Raw genomic sequence first — 15,533 nt, 5'->3', positions numbered from 1 at the left:
TGTTGACACTTATGCTTTGCGCCAGGGAAGATTTCCTGACTTCTGGAACTGGACTTCTCTCAGCTTTACCCCTATGCTGACACTTTCTAATAGTCTGACACTAGAAATAATGGGGGAAATTAAGATAAAAGCTTTCTCATCCTCTCTTTCTCTTCTTTATCTTTTTAAACTTAGCCACTGGAAAAATTCCATGGACAGAGGAACCTGAAGGGCTACAGTCCATGGGGTCACATGACTGACTAACACACACACACACACACAAACTTTAAAAAAAAAAATTATAGGAGCATATGCGGTGTGCTCAGTTGCTTAGTTGTGTCCAACTCTTTTCAACCACAAGGACTCTAGCCCACCAGGCTCCTCTGTCCATGGGATTTCCCAGGCAAGAATACTGGCATAGTTGACCCACAATGTTTTGTCAGCGTGATGGCCTATATGGGAGAAGAATCTAAACTTAGCCATTTTGAGTAGAAGACCAAGCCCAGGGACTTACCTGGCAGTCCAGTGGTTAAGACATTATCTTCCAATGCAGAGGGTGCAAGTTCGATTTCCAGTGGGGAGCTGAGATCCCACATGCCTCATGACCAAAAAAAAACAAAACTGAAGCAGGGACTTCCCTGGTGGTCCAATTGCTAAGGCTCCAGGCTCCCAATGCATGGGGCCTGGGTTCAATTCCTGGTCAGGGAACTAGATCCTACATGCCATAGCTAAAAAAATCCTGTATGCCCAAGATTAAAGATTCTATGTGCCGAAACTAAGACTCAATACAGCCAAATAAATACATATTTCAAAGAAACCTGAAGCAATGCTGTAACAGAGTCAATAAAAACTTCTTAAAAATGGTCCACATTAAACACACACACACACACACACACACACACACACAAAGACTAGCCATCCGTGCTATTGTTGGGGGTTGTGAAGAAAAAAAAGACAAGTTGATACTTTGGCAATTCAAGCCCAAAGGCTTTCCTGGGTGTGCAGGGTAATGAGTTCTGAAGTGCCAAAAGGGAGTAAAGAAGGTCAGGGAGCTACAAAATGGGTACAGGGGTAGGGACAAAGCAGTACTTGGGGACTTAATTCTTTTTCCTTACCAGTCTCTTTACCATCAGCAGCTTTTCTCCTGGAAAAAAAAACACTGTGAACTGCCTGGGCATCAGTTGGGAAGTGGGAGTAGGTACGTGTGGAGCGAGAATAACAAAACCCTGGTACTGTTGGATCTGAGGGAAAAGAGGGGATTCCTTTTTTGTTTTTAACTAGGAAAGAGGAGAATTCCCTGTGCTATTGGGCTGAGATAGAAATACCTGATTCTACCTGCTGCTAATGTGGAAATTACTACCACTTTGGCTGGAGTCAGAATAGTATATTAAAGAGTCTCTTGGTGCCATCCTAAAACAAGCAAAATCTTTTATAATATCCAAGCTTTAGAGAATGATGAGGTGAGGTGGGGATCCTGGACCTTTTATCTGCAGTGGTCTTAGGCAGTATGGGCAGTAATAGGGCCTGTGTGGCACAGTGGGGTACAATAATTGAGTTCATTATGACTTGCTATTTTAGTCATCTTTGCAGCCAACCTTCAGGGGAGAGACCCTTGCTTTATTGTCTGCTGTCCTTCTGCCTCTGAAGAGAACTTAGCCTTCCTGACCTGCACGGATATTGAGGGAACTCTTATGGAAAAGAAGAGCACTCACAAAGAATTTATGGCAGTTTTCTCAGTGATACTTGAGAAGGGTCAAGTCATATCTAAAGTGCCTTCCCTGGTAGCTCAGATGGTAAAGAATCTGCCTGCAACGCAAGAGACCTGGGTTTGATCCTTGGGTAGGGAAGATCCCCTGGAGTAGGGGATGGCAACCCACTCCAGTATTCTTGCCTGGAGAATTCCATGGACAGAGGAGCCTTGTGGGCTATGGTCCACAGAATCAGAAAGAGTCAGACACGACTGAGCAACTAATGCACACAAGACAAATCAGAGTTTTAAGTCTAGGCTCTATTTGTTAGTAGCTCTGAGTTATCTGCAATCTCACAGTTTTGAATTTTCTTAGTTGCTTAGAAAAACAAAGGAGGGGAGAGAAGAATAATACAACTACTACCAATGATCATGAGGATTAAACAACAGAAATGGATGTAAAGCACTTAATATAGTACCTAGTTCACAGATAATCAAATGTTAACCATGATTATCATTTACTATTTATCAGCTAGAAGGTCTTAACTGAGAAAACATATCCACAAACGTCAATAATTGTAATTTCTATTCCAATATACCACTTAACTCTTTGCCAGGTAATGTTCTAGGTGCTTCTTGCATATAACTTTTAAAATTCTCACTACAACTCTAGAGGTAGATCTTAGTATTATACCCATTTTACAGATGAGGAAGTCAAGGAATAGCGTGCTTAAATCCTTTAACCAAGATTTCATGGTTGGATAAATGGTAGAGTGGAGATTCAAACCCAAAAAGCCTGGTTTACAAAATCGGTACCCTTAACCATTGAGGCATGCGGTTAAATAGTCAGACAAGAACTAAAAGGAGATGGGAAATGGAGGGTAGAAAAGGCACAGGATCAAGGTGAACAGTCAAAAACAGCAAATTTAGAGTGTCAGTTGGTTCAGAAACTTAAAAGGCATCATTGTGAACTGTTCATGTTGTCAACTTAACAAGTATATTAAGGTCTTATTTATAAATGAGTAGGTAAGCTTACAAGCCAATTTACAAGCAAGTTGCAAAAACGAGATAACTATAACTGAGGGACCTGCTTGCGTGCTAAATCGGGTCGGACTCTGTGCAACCCTATAGATTACAGCACGCCAGATTATGGGAGTGGGTTGCCATTCCTAGGGATCGAACCTGCGTTTCTTATGTTCCTGCATTAGCAGGCAGATTCTCTACCACTAGTGCCACCAGGGAAGCCTGTAACTAGAGGTCCCACCTTTCACGTCTTTTACCACGTAAGTGTCGGGGATCTCCCCATGATGCAATCTGCCTGCCAGGGGTTGTCCAACAAACATGGACGTGAAGGGGTTAATGCCGGGGTTCGGGGGTGGAACAAGCGGAAGCGAATAGGATTGTGGGAGCTCCTTTGTACGTCGCCCCAGGGCATCTGGGAAATATGCAGTGCTCTTCTCTATTATGACCGATCCTAAGTAAGGGCCACCGGCTAACTGAGTCTGGCCGCTCCGGCGCAGCTTCTCTCCGAGGCTGGAAAGCAGGGGCTGTCAGCCGGCACCAGGAGAGCAGAGGAGGCGGAAGTTTGTAACACTTGTTTTGGGCTGAAGGTGTAGGCACGTCCTGGCCTCCAGTCGCGCTGGAACAGGGGAACCGCAGTGAAAGGGGGTGAGGAGTCGGGGGAACTGACAGCCTGACGGACCCGGCGGCGAGAAGTGATGACAAGGGTGTCGGAAGAGGGTATGTAATTGTGTAGGTGATGAGTGTGTGAATCTTCTTTGTAGTGTTTGGGGATAGGGGAGGTGGCGAACAGATGAATGGAAGGTAAAATCAGCAGAGTGAAAAAACATTTTGTTGGCGGGGCACCGGCACATGCGAATTGTACCTATATGGGATGATTTTATTGGAGTGATTTTATTGAGCCCCTGGTTTCAGATTCTACTTTGGACGAGTTGACTCCCTTTTAACAAATTACCAAGCACTTGCGCTGTTTTGGGTACTGCACTGGAAGCTCTGTGTGAGGAAAGGAATTAACCTTTTTCCTCGACCATTACAGCCTGTCAGTTACAGTATGCATTTGGAGACAGGCAGTTACAATACAAGGAGATAAAGTGTTTTGAAAACCTGTCGGGGGCCACAAACGCTCCAGAGGGTGCCATCTGGGATGGTCTTTGATGTGATGATTTGACATATATTTTAAAGATAAAATACACAGGGGGGAACTATGTGCAGTTTTCTCCAAGCACATTCCCTTCCTGGTTAGCTCAGCTATCTGGAGTGTGACTGAGTATCACTTAAGGCCCAAACTCGTTTATACCTGGTGAGAGCATTTATCCATCACAGTGGTACTTCCAGGACCCCTGCTGGAGAGTCAGTCTTACCAGAGAGCAAGACCTCCCTTTACATGTATAGTCTGCAAGCTTTGCTGCTGCTGCTGCCAAGTTGCTTCAGTCGTGTCTGATTCTGTGCGATCCCATAGAGGGAAGCCAACCAGGTTCCCCTATCCCTGGGATTCTCCAGGCAAGAACACTGGAGTGGGTTTCCATTTCCTGCTCTAATGCATGAAAGTGAAAAGTGAAAGGGAAGTCGCTCAGTCGTGTCCAACTCTTAGCGACCCCATGGACTGCATCCTACCAGGCTCCTCCGTCCATGGGATTTTCCAGGCAAGAGTACTGGAGTGGGTTGCCATTGCTTTCTCCGAGCTCTGGGTAGTACTAAAGTGGCAGAACTCAAGGGCTGTCTGGTCTAATCATTTGAAACGCTTCTGTGCCAGCTGTTTGGTTTTCTAGAAAACTCAGTTCACAGCTGGGAATTGTGGATTTACTTGAAATTCTAAGCAATTCTTTTAAAACTTTTGAATCATCATACCTGCTGCTTTGTTTGCCAGAGAAACAGCAGTATAGCAGGCAGTCCAAGTCAGTGGTTCTCAAACTTTCCTGTGCATCAGAATCAGCTGGAGGACTTGCTAGAGCTCAGATTGCTGAATTCCACCAAAGAGTTGCTAATTCAGTGGGTCTGGCATTGGCCCCCAAATTTATGTTTCCTACAAGTTCCCAGGAGATGCTGATACTGCTCATTCTGGGCGTTCTCGGAACACACTTAGAGAAGTACTAGTCTAAACAGAACTGAGATTAGTAACCAGAAAGGACATCTCTAAGGGAGAGTAAGCATATTCCTAAAGGTTAAACAAGTCTGAATTAAGCCATGGTAGATATGAAATAAAACAGATGTGTTTTGGTTGTTCATTTGTATGTTTTAAATGGATGAGCAAAGATGAATCTTCTTGAACTAAACAAAGTAAAATTTGCATCAGTTTTTTTTCACTCATGGGGATCAGAGTTTCTTAAATCATTTAAAAAACACAATAGTTGTTTTCTTTTCAGATCCCTTTCTGAGTTATATTCAAATAGGTAGTTATTTGTGCTCCTCAGATGGCTCTAGTGATAAAGAACTCGCCTGCCAATGCAGGAGACATAAGAGATATGGGTTCAAACACTGGGTCGGGAAGATTCTCTGGATGAGGGCGTGGCAATCCATTCCAGTCTTCTTGCCTGGAGAATCCCATGGACAGAGGAGCCTGGTGGGCTACAGTCCATGGAGTCACAAAGAGGCAGACATTGACTGAAGCTACTTAGCACACGGGCACACACACAGCTAGTTATTTATAGAACTCACACTTGTGTCATCACCAAAAAAAAAATCACGTGTTCTAACTTCTGGTAATTATGTTTGAAGTTAAAAAGTGAAAGGACAGTTGGGACATTCTAATCAACACAGAAATAGTTGTATAAGGAGCCAGAACTGAGATAGTGTGATAAGTAGTTTATTTTTGATTTTTTCACCCTCAATGAAATCCCTCCCTCTTCAGAAGAAATAATCAGTTTATTCACTCTAGAGCACAAAGGGAACCAGAAACCTTACTGTGCCAGAGATTAACATGAAACCTTATTTTATAGATTGACCTAAACAGCCTACTGGAGGGTTGCTGTTGTTGTTAGGCACTAAGTCATGTCCAATTCTTTTGTGACCCCATGGGCTGTAGCCCACCAGGCTCCTCTGTCCATGGGATTCCTCAGGCAAGAATACTGGAGTGGGTTGCCATTTCCTTCTCCAGGGGATCTTCCTCATTAGGGATGGAACGCAGGTCTCCTGCATTGGCAGGTAGATGCTTTACTACTGTGTCACCAGGGAATGGCAGTCCGTAGTTCTGCCTACCCTCCAAACTCTTCCATGGGCCTGAAAAAGATCAGGACACATTTTTCAGAAATGTCACTCATTCTAGACCTGTTAGTGTTGGCTCCCAAATCTCTCCCCAGGCCAGTTATGAAGCAAAACAAAACCTCAAGACCAATCATGAAGACATACATAAAATGCACACAAAAAAGTCCAAATAAACTGGCTTAGGTCTACTGTGAGCTTTTTCAGTGACCAGCAAGATGCTAGGATGACGAGTGACCTGGATGTTTCAGAAGTCTGAAGGTCTTCCAGTACAAGGGAATCAGCAGGACACTGTAAGGGTAGGAAAAAGTTTTCTTCTACTGTCTCAAGGTCCCTGGCTGGGTCTGAAAATTAAGCTGACAAAGACAGATTAACAATAGAGAAGCATACAAATGTATTTAATGTAAGTTTTACATGACATTGGAGCTGTCACAGGCAAATAAAGACCCAGAGAAACTGAGTTCAGTATTTTATGCTGACTTCCCAGGTGGCATGACTTAGTGGCTAAACAAACAACAAAATTTTATGCTAGGTTTGACAAAGAGTGGGAAATCATGGGGAAATAAGACAAATTAAGGAGTACAAGGGAAGTATAGTAAACTGGGGGAGACTTAGCAAGTCCTGTTTGTTAGGATTTTCTCTGCATCCTTTTGTATTTGGAGAGAAAAATTATCCTCTCCTCTGGATATAAGGAGGGAACCTCTCACATGAGGATTTTATGACTTGTTTCAGGAGAGAAGAGGGGCAAAGAGGTCAAGTGACCTTGTTTCTACTATTTACTCAAACTCCTTCAGCTTTAAAATATTCAGTATGCCATGGCACCATATTTTGGGGTAGCATGTTCTGAACCCTATCAGTAATCACACACATGACTCTTGAATATCAAATAAATTTCACATATGGTTGATGAGTTGTACACTGATTCCTCCCCTCCTCACCAGTCCTCATCTCTGCCTAATTTGCACTTAGTCTTATAGACAGTATAGTTTTCAATGGAATGTGAGGGGATAAAAAGAAATAAAAGAAACCTGTGTTAGTTTGAACTATGCATCACTGTGTCCTAAGTGATTCCTAAGTAGGAATGATTGAATTTTGTTGCTCAAGCACTCAGTAGCTTATGGATCCTGAGAGCAGACCGATGGATGCTAAAGGGAATTTGCGGCCAGGTGTGTCAGAGCAGCTGAATTCAGATTCAGACAAGATTTCTTCTAATCCAGACTTCCTGCTTGTTACGGCTGATTCCCTAAACAACTTTATTTTTTATTTTTGGCTGCATTGGTTCTTCGTTGTGACACGTGGGCTTCTCTAGTTGCAGCAGGCAGGCTTAGTTGCCTTATGGCATGTGGGATCTTAGTTCCCCGACCAAGGATAAAACCCATGTCCCCTGCATTGGAAGGCAGATTCTTAACCACTGGACTGCCAGGAAGTCCCTAACTTTAAATCAGTATGTGTCTCTAACCTGAAGTGGAGTGAGGTTTTCAATCTGGCACTTAACCACAAGGTATGGATGTCATTGTTTTCTTTGGAATGTTTTTTCTGAGGATGAGAATTCTTACATCAAATGAATGAGAACTATAAAGGAGAGGGGAGATGGGTAGTTATCATAGTTAATGTCATGTTGTTTCTTTGAAAAATAAGATTAGAAAAAAAAACAGGAGGAAGAGACACAAATATATTCTAGAATCTGGAATCTGCAACTGATGAGCCAGTTGCTAGGTGTATAACTTACTGCTTTTCCCACAGTAGAGGCCTAAACAACCATGTGCCTGCAGCCAGGTTGCCCTTAGATCCTGTGACCTGTTGGAGACAGGAGAGTTATTGCTACTACGTATCATGATGACTTTTCTGTACTTGGTAATATGATGAAGAAACCCTGATAACCTACTCATATATATATATGTATATATACACATACATATACACATACACACGCACACATAAATATATGTAGTATCTATGGGAGCATTTTAATAGCTTTCAGAGATCCAAAGAACTCATATAATTGTCTTCCAAAACTGCATGTAAAAGTCTTACTGAAAGCTGGAGATCAGAAGATCAGAAATGGCCTTGCCAGAAATGTGTTTTCTAATTTCAAGGTTCTTAGAGGAGTCACCCGGAGAAGGCAATGACAACCCACTCCAGTACTCTTGCCTGGAAAATCCCATGGACAGAGGGGCCTGATAGGCTGCAGTCCATGGGGTCACTAGGAGTCAGACACGACTGAGCGACTTCACTTTCAATTTTCACTTTCATGCATTGAATAAGGAAATGGCAACCCACTCCAGTGTTCTTGCCTGGAGAATCCCAGGGATGGGGGAGCCTGGTGGGCTGCCGTCTATGGGGTCGCACAGAGTCTGACACGACTGAAGCGACTTAGCAGCAGCAGCAGCAGAGGAGTCACCAGTGCGCTGCAGCTGAAGACCACCAGGAACATACCTGTGGTTGAGCAAGTCGGTTGCTTACTTAGTGAGTCAAGGCAGAATGCACACCATGGGGAGCTGGTGGAATATCTCAGAGGGTGTTAGAAAGGACTTATCATAGGATTTGGACTTGGATTAGGTGATTTGGGGCAGAATTTAAAGAAGTGAGGCTTCATTCTGAATTGCATTGTTAGGAAGCAACAGACTATACATAGGGATAATTCCATGATTGGGTATCTTGATTAATCTTATCTAGCAGCAGCAGCAGCAGGAGAATAGACTAGAAAGAGGCTAATTGGTAAAGTAGCAGCTATTAGCCAGGATAGGAGGGTGTTTTGGCCATTTTGTGGTTTGATCAAAGTTGGCATTTTGTCTCTTTTCAGACATGGATGCAGTAGTCTTGATTTTGTCACAGAGTGGCCTTGTTTGATGTTTATGGTCTGTGAAATTGGTTATATTACACTCATCAGGAGAACACCAAGACCTAGCTGAGGGCCAGGACAGCTCCCATATGTCAGTGGCTGCTTTTCTCCTCAGAGTTAGTGCCTAGTCCAGCAGCCTATAGGAGACCAAATTTCCTCTCTGCCAGGAGCTGTATATAGCAGAGAAATGGTTAGATGTATTGAATAGGAAAGATTGAGGGCTGGGTGTAGATGAAAGCATCTAGTTACCCTCTATCAGAACTTAGGGGCCTCAGTGAGAAATAACAGTCTTCTAAGGTGTTTTGCTAAAAAAAAAAGAAAAATCATCGGAGTATACTTCAGCAAGATAAATGGATGAGAGGGAAAACATTGTCTTTTTCGGAGATGGCCAGAACAGTATGTCTCATCCCATGCTTTCTTCTATAATGTGACCTTGCCACTCTTCCATTGAGAAGTAGGTTTAACGTCCCCTCTGCTTTAAATCTGGACAGACTTCTATTGTCTAAATCAACATAATAGGAAGAAATGAGACTCTGTGACTTCTGAGGCCATAAGAGGCAGCATGGCTTGTGACTTATCTTCAGGGACATTGATCTTTAGAGTCCTAAGCTGCCATGTAAGAAGTCTGACTTCCTTGAGGCTGCCTTGTTTTAAGGAAGCCTAAGCCTATGGTGAGGCTACCTACAGGTCCTCTGGTCAGCAGCCTCAGCTGACGTCTCAGCTAATAGCAAACATCAACCAGAAGACCAGAGAACGAAGACACCTCTAGATGATTAGAGTCCCCAAGCTGTTGTGTCTTCCCAGCTGAGACTCAATACCTCATGGAGTAGAAGCAAGACATCCCTGCCATATCCTGAGTTCCCAAACAGAATCTGAGAGCAAATTAAAATGGTCATTTTGCACCACTGAATTTTGGATTGGTTTATCACAAAGCAACAATAACCCAAACATGGGTAGAAATGTTGGTTAACACCCAAGGAATGGAGTGAAAGGAACAAGGAAGGCAAGTAATTGTAAGAGGGAAAACAGGCTAGTGACAAAACATTTTGCTTTGCATTTGCTGCTGCTACTGCTGGGCTCTTTGATTCCAGAGACCCCAGAGTGGACAGAAAGATGGAGGAGTTTCATTCTAAATGAAACTTCTGTAGACAATAGCATCTTCTTTTAAAATAAGATCTGGAATTATTTAGTTATTTCTTTAATTGAACATCTTGATGAAAACAAACAGAAGTATGTGGAGTTTTTTTTTCCCCCTAAGGAAACAAGTAACATTGATTACCAGTGCTTTTTAACCATGGGGCTTCCCTGGTGGCTCAGTCCCTAAAGAATCTGCCTGCAATGCAGAAGATGTGGATTCAATCCATGAGTTTGGAAGATCCCCTGGAGAAGGAAGTGGCAACCCACTCCAGTATATTTCCTGGGAAATCCCATGGACAGAGGAGCCTGGCGGGCTTCAGTCCATGGGGTCACACAGAGTCAGACACGACTGAGCAACTAAACCACCACCACTTAGTAACCAGAGGATGAGAGATGCTGGTCTCCTCTGTATCACTGCATGGGGCTGAAGGAAACCACAGTGTTATTTCCAATGACATGTATAGATGTTTTGTTCTTTTAATCTGACAGAATGTGGTTCACTTTTAAAGCTTCTGTATTTGTCTATATGTTATACCCACTGCGTAAGTCATTTAATCTGTAAGTTAGAAGTCCTAGTATTTTTTGAAATTGTGTAATTGGTGAGCGCTCAATGATATTGGTTGTAAATGTTGAGTAAAACCATCAACTGACCTCGTGGTTATGGGTCAAGAGCAGAATGTCTCAATCTCTTGGTTCCTTGTAAAAATGCATGTGAATTTGGTGTTTGACTCTTTCAGTGTGTTCCAGCCACGCTGAACGCCCTTATTGGAACCTTGATCATCCATTTACTACTATTTGTTCTGCTTACTCCCTCTGTACATTCTTCCTTGAAAACTATCCCTATCTGTTCACACATACCCCAATCTTTTGTAATGCTAAAGGCCCAAGTCAGACAGTACCACTTGTTTGGAAACCTAGATCTCGTGTTCTCTTGGTCACCTTTCCCTGTTTTACTTTTCTGTCACCTTCAGTTTTGCATTGTAGTTATCTGGAACTGTTTCTGACCTTCCTACTAGTCTGTGAGCCCCTGGAAAACAGAATCTATATTAGATTGATTTAGGAGTTCCCCACAACTGCAGGATGGATGTTTTGTTCATCTTTAGGGACTGCAGAGAGGACACCTGAGCCTGGACATGCTAATGAAGATCATACATCTAATTTGTAGCAGAGCTAGGGCCAGAACCCAGGTTTCCTAATTTACAACTTGATGTTCTCTACTAGATGAAGAAGGAAAAGGGGGTAGAGGAAAAGAGGGACGAAGTAGTATGCTTCATGAGCACAAACCTTTGTATCTGTTTAATTCAGTGCTGCATCCCCACTGCGTAGAACAGTGCCTGGCACATAGTGCACACTCAAAAAATATTTACTGAAATAACTAGTGATTGGGGTAAATAGGCATTCAGGTACAGGGATGATGTACAATGACCTTAGGGGGCATAGGTATTGTTTACTTATCACAAGTTCTTATCTCATGTGTTGTCCTGATGCAGGAAAGAATAAACAGAAAGCCCCCCCCCCAAAAAATCCAGCTTTTCCTGCACTGGTATTTTCCCACTGCTCTCTTGTACCACTTATCTTTCCCTGGTAGCAATTCTAAGGACTGTCAGACAGCTCCCACTGAGCTCTTTCATCAGTGTTCTGATAAAAGAAAAATATGATGTACCGAACACAAAATGTCTTCATTTTATGTAAAAACCTTCTTGGGAAAGTTAGTATTTCTTTAAAAGATAAAAAAGGCTTAGCTCATTACTAATGGCTGCCTTTTATTGGCCTTGCTGGGAACATCCCATTGGGACAATGTGGCTGGAATCTAGAGTTGCCAAGAGGGCCTGCTCTCTCAGTAGAGATGACCCCAGGTAATGGAGGCCATAGGTATGGCTGAAAGACAAGAAAGAGAATGGATAAAACCACATACCTTTTAGTCCCCTGTACTCGCTGGCCTGTGGTCATCATCCTGGTAACTCCTACCTCAAATCTCACTAAAGAAAATCACCTGCTGTCCCCTCTCAATCTGATTTCTTCCTCCTTGTCTTTGCTTATTGTGTTCTGAAAAAGGTATCTTTTCCTTAGCTCTATTCCAATCTTTCTTCTTCTTAATTCTTACCCCCAGGGTGAAAGTGATTTTTTACAAATTTATATAGGAAAATCATCTCCTTCTCTGTGATACCTGAAAGTACAGTTTCTAAGATTTAAAATCTAAGGCAGGGATTTCCCTGGTGGTCCAGTGGCTAAGACTCCATGCTCCCAATGCAGAGGGCCTGGGTTTGATCCCTGGTCAGGAAACTATTAATAGATACCACATGCCACAACCAAGAGTTCACATGCCACAACTAAAGATCCTGTGTGCCACAGCTAAGACCCAGCGCAGCCAAATAAATGAATTAATTAAAATAAAATTTTAAAGTGACTAAAATCCAGGGTGAAGGGAGTGGGACTAGGAAACACACTTTGGCCTCAGTCTAGTCCAAAGCCACATGGTTTATAAGAACCCTTGATCTGAAGAGTTAAGGGTGCTCGCTCAGATGAATAGCACAGCCTCTGGGGGAAGACTGCCTGTTTTGCAGTTTGGGCTCCATGCTCTGTAGGCTTTGGTGACTTTGGGCAAGTTATTCAACCTATCTGTGCTGTAGTTTTCTTATCTGTTAGATAGAGATGTGTTAGGGGGATTTGCAGAGTTAATATAGGTGAAGCACTTAGGATGGTGCCTGGCAAACAGTAAGTGCTATTTATTTATTTTTAAATATTAGAGTATAGTTGATTTGCAGTGTTGTGTTGGTTTTGGGTGTACAGCAAAGTGATTCAGTTATACATATACATATATCCACACTTTTCAGATTATTTTCCCATATAGCTTACTACAGAATATTGAGTAGGGTTCCCTGTGCTATACAGGAGGTCCTTTTTGATTATCTGTTTTATATATAGCAGTGTGTATATGTTAATGTCAAACTCCTGATTTATCCCTCCCCCACCTTTCTCCTTTGGTAACCATAAGTATGTTTTTGAAGTCTGTGAATCAGTTTTGTTTTGAGTTGTTTGTTTGTTTTGTTTTGGCCACACTGCGTGGCATGCAGGACCTTAGTTCCCTGATTCAGGATAAAACCTGTGCCCCCTGCAGTGGAAGCACAGAGTCCTCACCACTAGACCACCAGGGAATTCCCCTGTTTCTGTTCTGAAATAAGTTCATTTGTATCATTTTTTTTAGATTCCACCTATTAGTGATATCATATGGTATTTGTCTTTCTCTTTCTGATGTATTTCCCTTAGTATGATAATCTATAGATTCATCCATGTTTAAACAGTAAGTACTGTTTAAATGTTAGGTGTTATATCTGTCATTATTATTATTATTATTATTAAAGTTATTAAAACAGACTTTTGTGTGTATGTGCCATCAGGAGCTTAAGGGAAGATGTAAGTGGCACCCCACATGTAATAAATAAGTGTTGAAAGTGAAAGTGTTGTGTAGCTCAGTTGTGTCCAACTCTTTGTGACCCCATGGACTGTAGCCCACAGGCTTCTCTGTCCATGGGATTTTCCAGGCAAGAATACTGGAGTGTGCTGCCATTTCCTTCTCCAGGAGATCTTCCCCACTCAGGGTTTGAACCCAGGTCTCCTGCATTGCAGGCAGATAGGTATTAAAGAAGCCAAAAATGCTGAACAGACCTAAAGAATTAAGAAATTCTAAGGGTGTTTTCAGGAGTTTTAATCTTTCACTAAAAACAAATCTCAGTTACAAGCCATTGCTTGTAATTTTGGAGTTATTCAAGACACAGTTGCCTAATCTAAGATTAGGAAGATTGATACCTGTGTTTTCCTCTAGTTGTATAATTTAATCTCTTACATTTAGGCCTTTGATCAATTTGGAGTTACTTTTTACATACAACATGAAGTGGGAGTCCAACTTCATTCTTTTACATGTTAATATCTAGTTGTTCCAGCTGTTGAAAAGGCTATTCTTTCTTGAGTGGTCTTGGCACCCTTTGTTGAAAATCAATCGCTGTGAAAGTCTGAGTTTATTTCTGGACTGTCAGTTCTATTTCTCTGATCTCTCTGTTCTATTTCTCTGATCTCTCTGTTTAACCTCCCCCAGTACCAGTCTTAATTACTATAGCTTTGGGGTATTTTTTGAAATCATGAACTGTGAGTCATCTTCTTTTTATTTTTCCAAGATTGCTTTGGTTGTTCTGGACCCTTTGAATTTTCATGTGATTTTAGGATCATCTCATCTGTTTCAGCAAGACAGCTAGAATTTTGATAGGGATTGCAGTGAATCTGTAGAAAAATTTATGGAGTATTGCCATATTAACAATATTAAGTCTTCTGATCAATGGGCACAGGATTCTTTATATTTGGGGTCACAAAGAGTCAGGCATGACTGAGCGACTTTCCCTTTCATACTTTAATACATATACAAGTCTTGCACATCTTTTGTTAAGTTGACAGTGAAAGTCAGTCATGTCCAACTCTTTGTGACCCCATGGATGTTACAGTCCATGGACCAGCTGAGCCACCAGGGAAGCTCAAAAATAGTGAAGTGGGTAGTCTATCCCTTCTCCAGCAGGTCTTCATGACCCAGGAATCAAATTGGAGTCTCCTGCATTGCAGGCAGATTCTTTACCAGCTGAACTACCAGGGAAGCCCCTTTGTTAAATTAGTTCCTAAGTAATTTTTATGCTATTATAAATGGAATTATTTCATTAATTTCCTGTTTGGAGTGTTCATTGCTAGTACAGTTGATTTTTGTATGTTGACCTGAAACCTTGCTGATTTTATTAGTTATAATTGTATTTTTATGATTCCTTTGGATTTTATGTGTAAAATATCATGCCACCTATAAATACTTCTTTTCCAACATAGATGTTTTATATATCTTTTTCTCTTTTCATTGCCCTGGCTAGAACCCCCAACACAATGTGAAATACAAGTGGCAAGAATGGAAATCCGTGTCTTGTTTCTGGTTTTATGATGTGTCTAGGTGTGATTTTCTTTGAGTTTATCTTGGAATTTGTTGAGCTTCACAGATGTATAGATTCATGTTTTTCATCAATTTTGGAGAATATCAGGCATGTTTTCTTCAAATATACTTTCTGTCCCTTTCTCTTTCTCTCCTTCTGGGACTCATTATGTGTATGTTGGTATGCTCATAGGTCTCTGAAGCTCTGTGAATTTTTCTTCATTCTTTTTTCTTTCTGTTCCTCATTCTAGTCAATCTCAATTGACCTGTCTTCAATTTTGATGATTCTTTTTTCTGCCAGCTCAAATCTGCCGTTAAACTCCTCCAATAAATATTTATTATATATTTCAACTCCAGAATTTCTGTTTGGGTCTTTTAAAAATAATTTGTCTCTTTATTGGTATGACATAAATCAAATCCCTTATGATTATACAGTGGAAGTGACAAATAGATTTAAGGGACTAAATCTGATAGACAGAGTGCCTGGTGAATTATGGACGGAGGTTCATGACATTGTACAGGAGACAGGGATCAAGACCATCCCCAAGAAAAAGAAATGCAAAAAAGCAAAATGGCTGTCTGGGGAGGCCTTACAAATAGCTGTGAAAAGAAGAGAAGTGAAAAGCAAAGGAGAAAAGGAAAGATAGACCCATTTGAGTGCAGAGTTCCAAAGAACAGCAAGGAGAGATAAGAAAGCCTTCCTCAGTGATCAG

At 41.7% G+C, this 15,533-nt stretch overlaps 1 protein-coding gene across 3 annotated transcripts in view; it reads left to right on the top strand.

Annotated features, from left to right (window-relative positions):
• The first annotated feature begins 3,094 nt into the window (after positions 1-3,094).
• SLC25A53 (solute carrier family 25 member 53) overlaps positions 3,095-15,533 on the top strand; it is a 56,068-nt gene continuing 43,629 nt past the window's right edge. For 2 of the 3 annotated variants that reach the window (XR_015158621.1, XM_086386992.1), the window contains exon 1: positions 3,095-3,406. The gene's annotated coding sequence lies outside the window, so the exon portion shown is untranslated. The remainder of the gene's footprint in view (positions 3,407-15,533) is intronic. The other variant, XM_086386991.1, reaches the window with a different exon arrangement.

Source organism: Bos grunniens, chromosome X, assembly GCF_055505025.1.
Source record: "Bos grunniens cultivar Pamir isolate PY7600 chromosome X, Bosgru_T2T1.0, whole genome shotgun sequence".
Classification (NCBI taxonomy): Eukaryota; Metazoa; Chordata; class Mammalia; order Artiodactyla; family Bovidae; genus Bos; species Bos grunniens.
The sequence above is the reverse complement of the archived record's forward strand: the minus strand, read 5'-3'. Positions and strand labels throughout refer to the sequence as shown.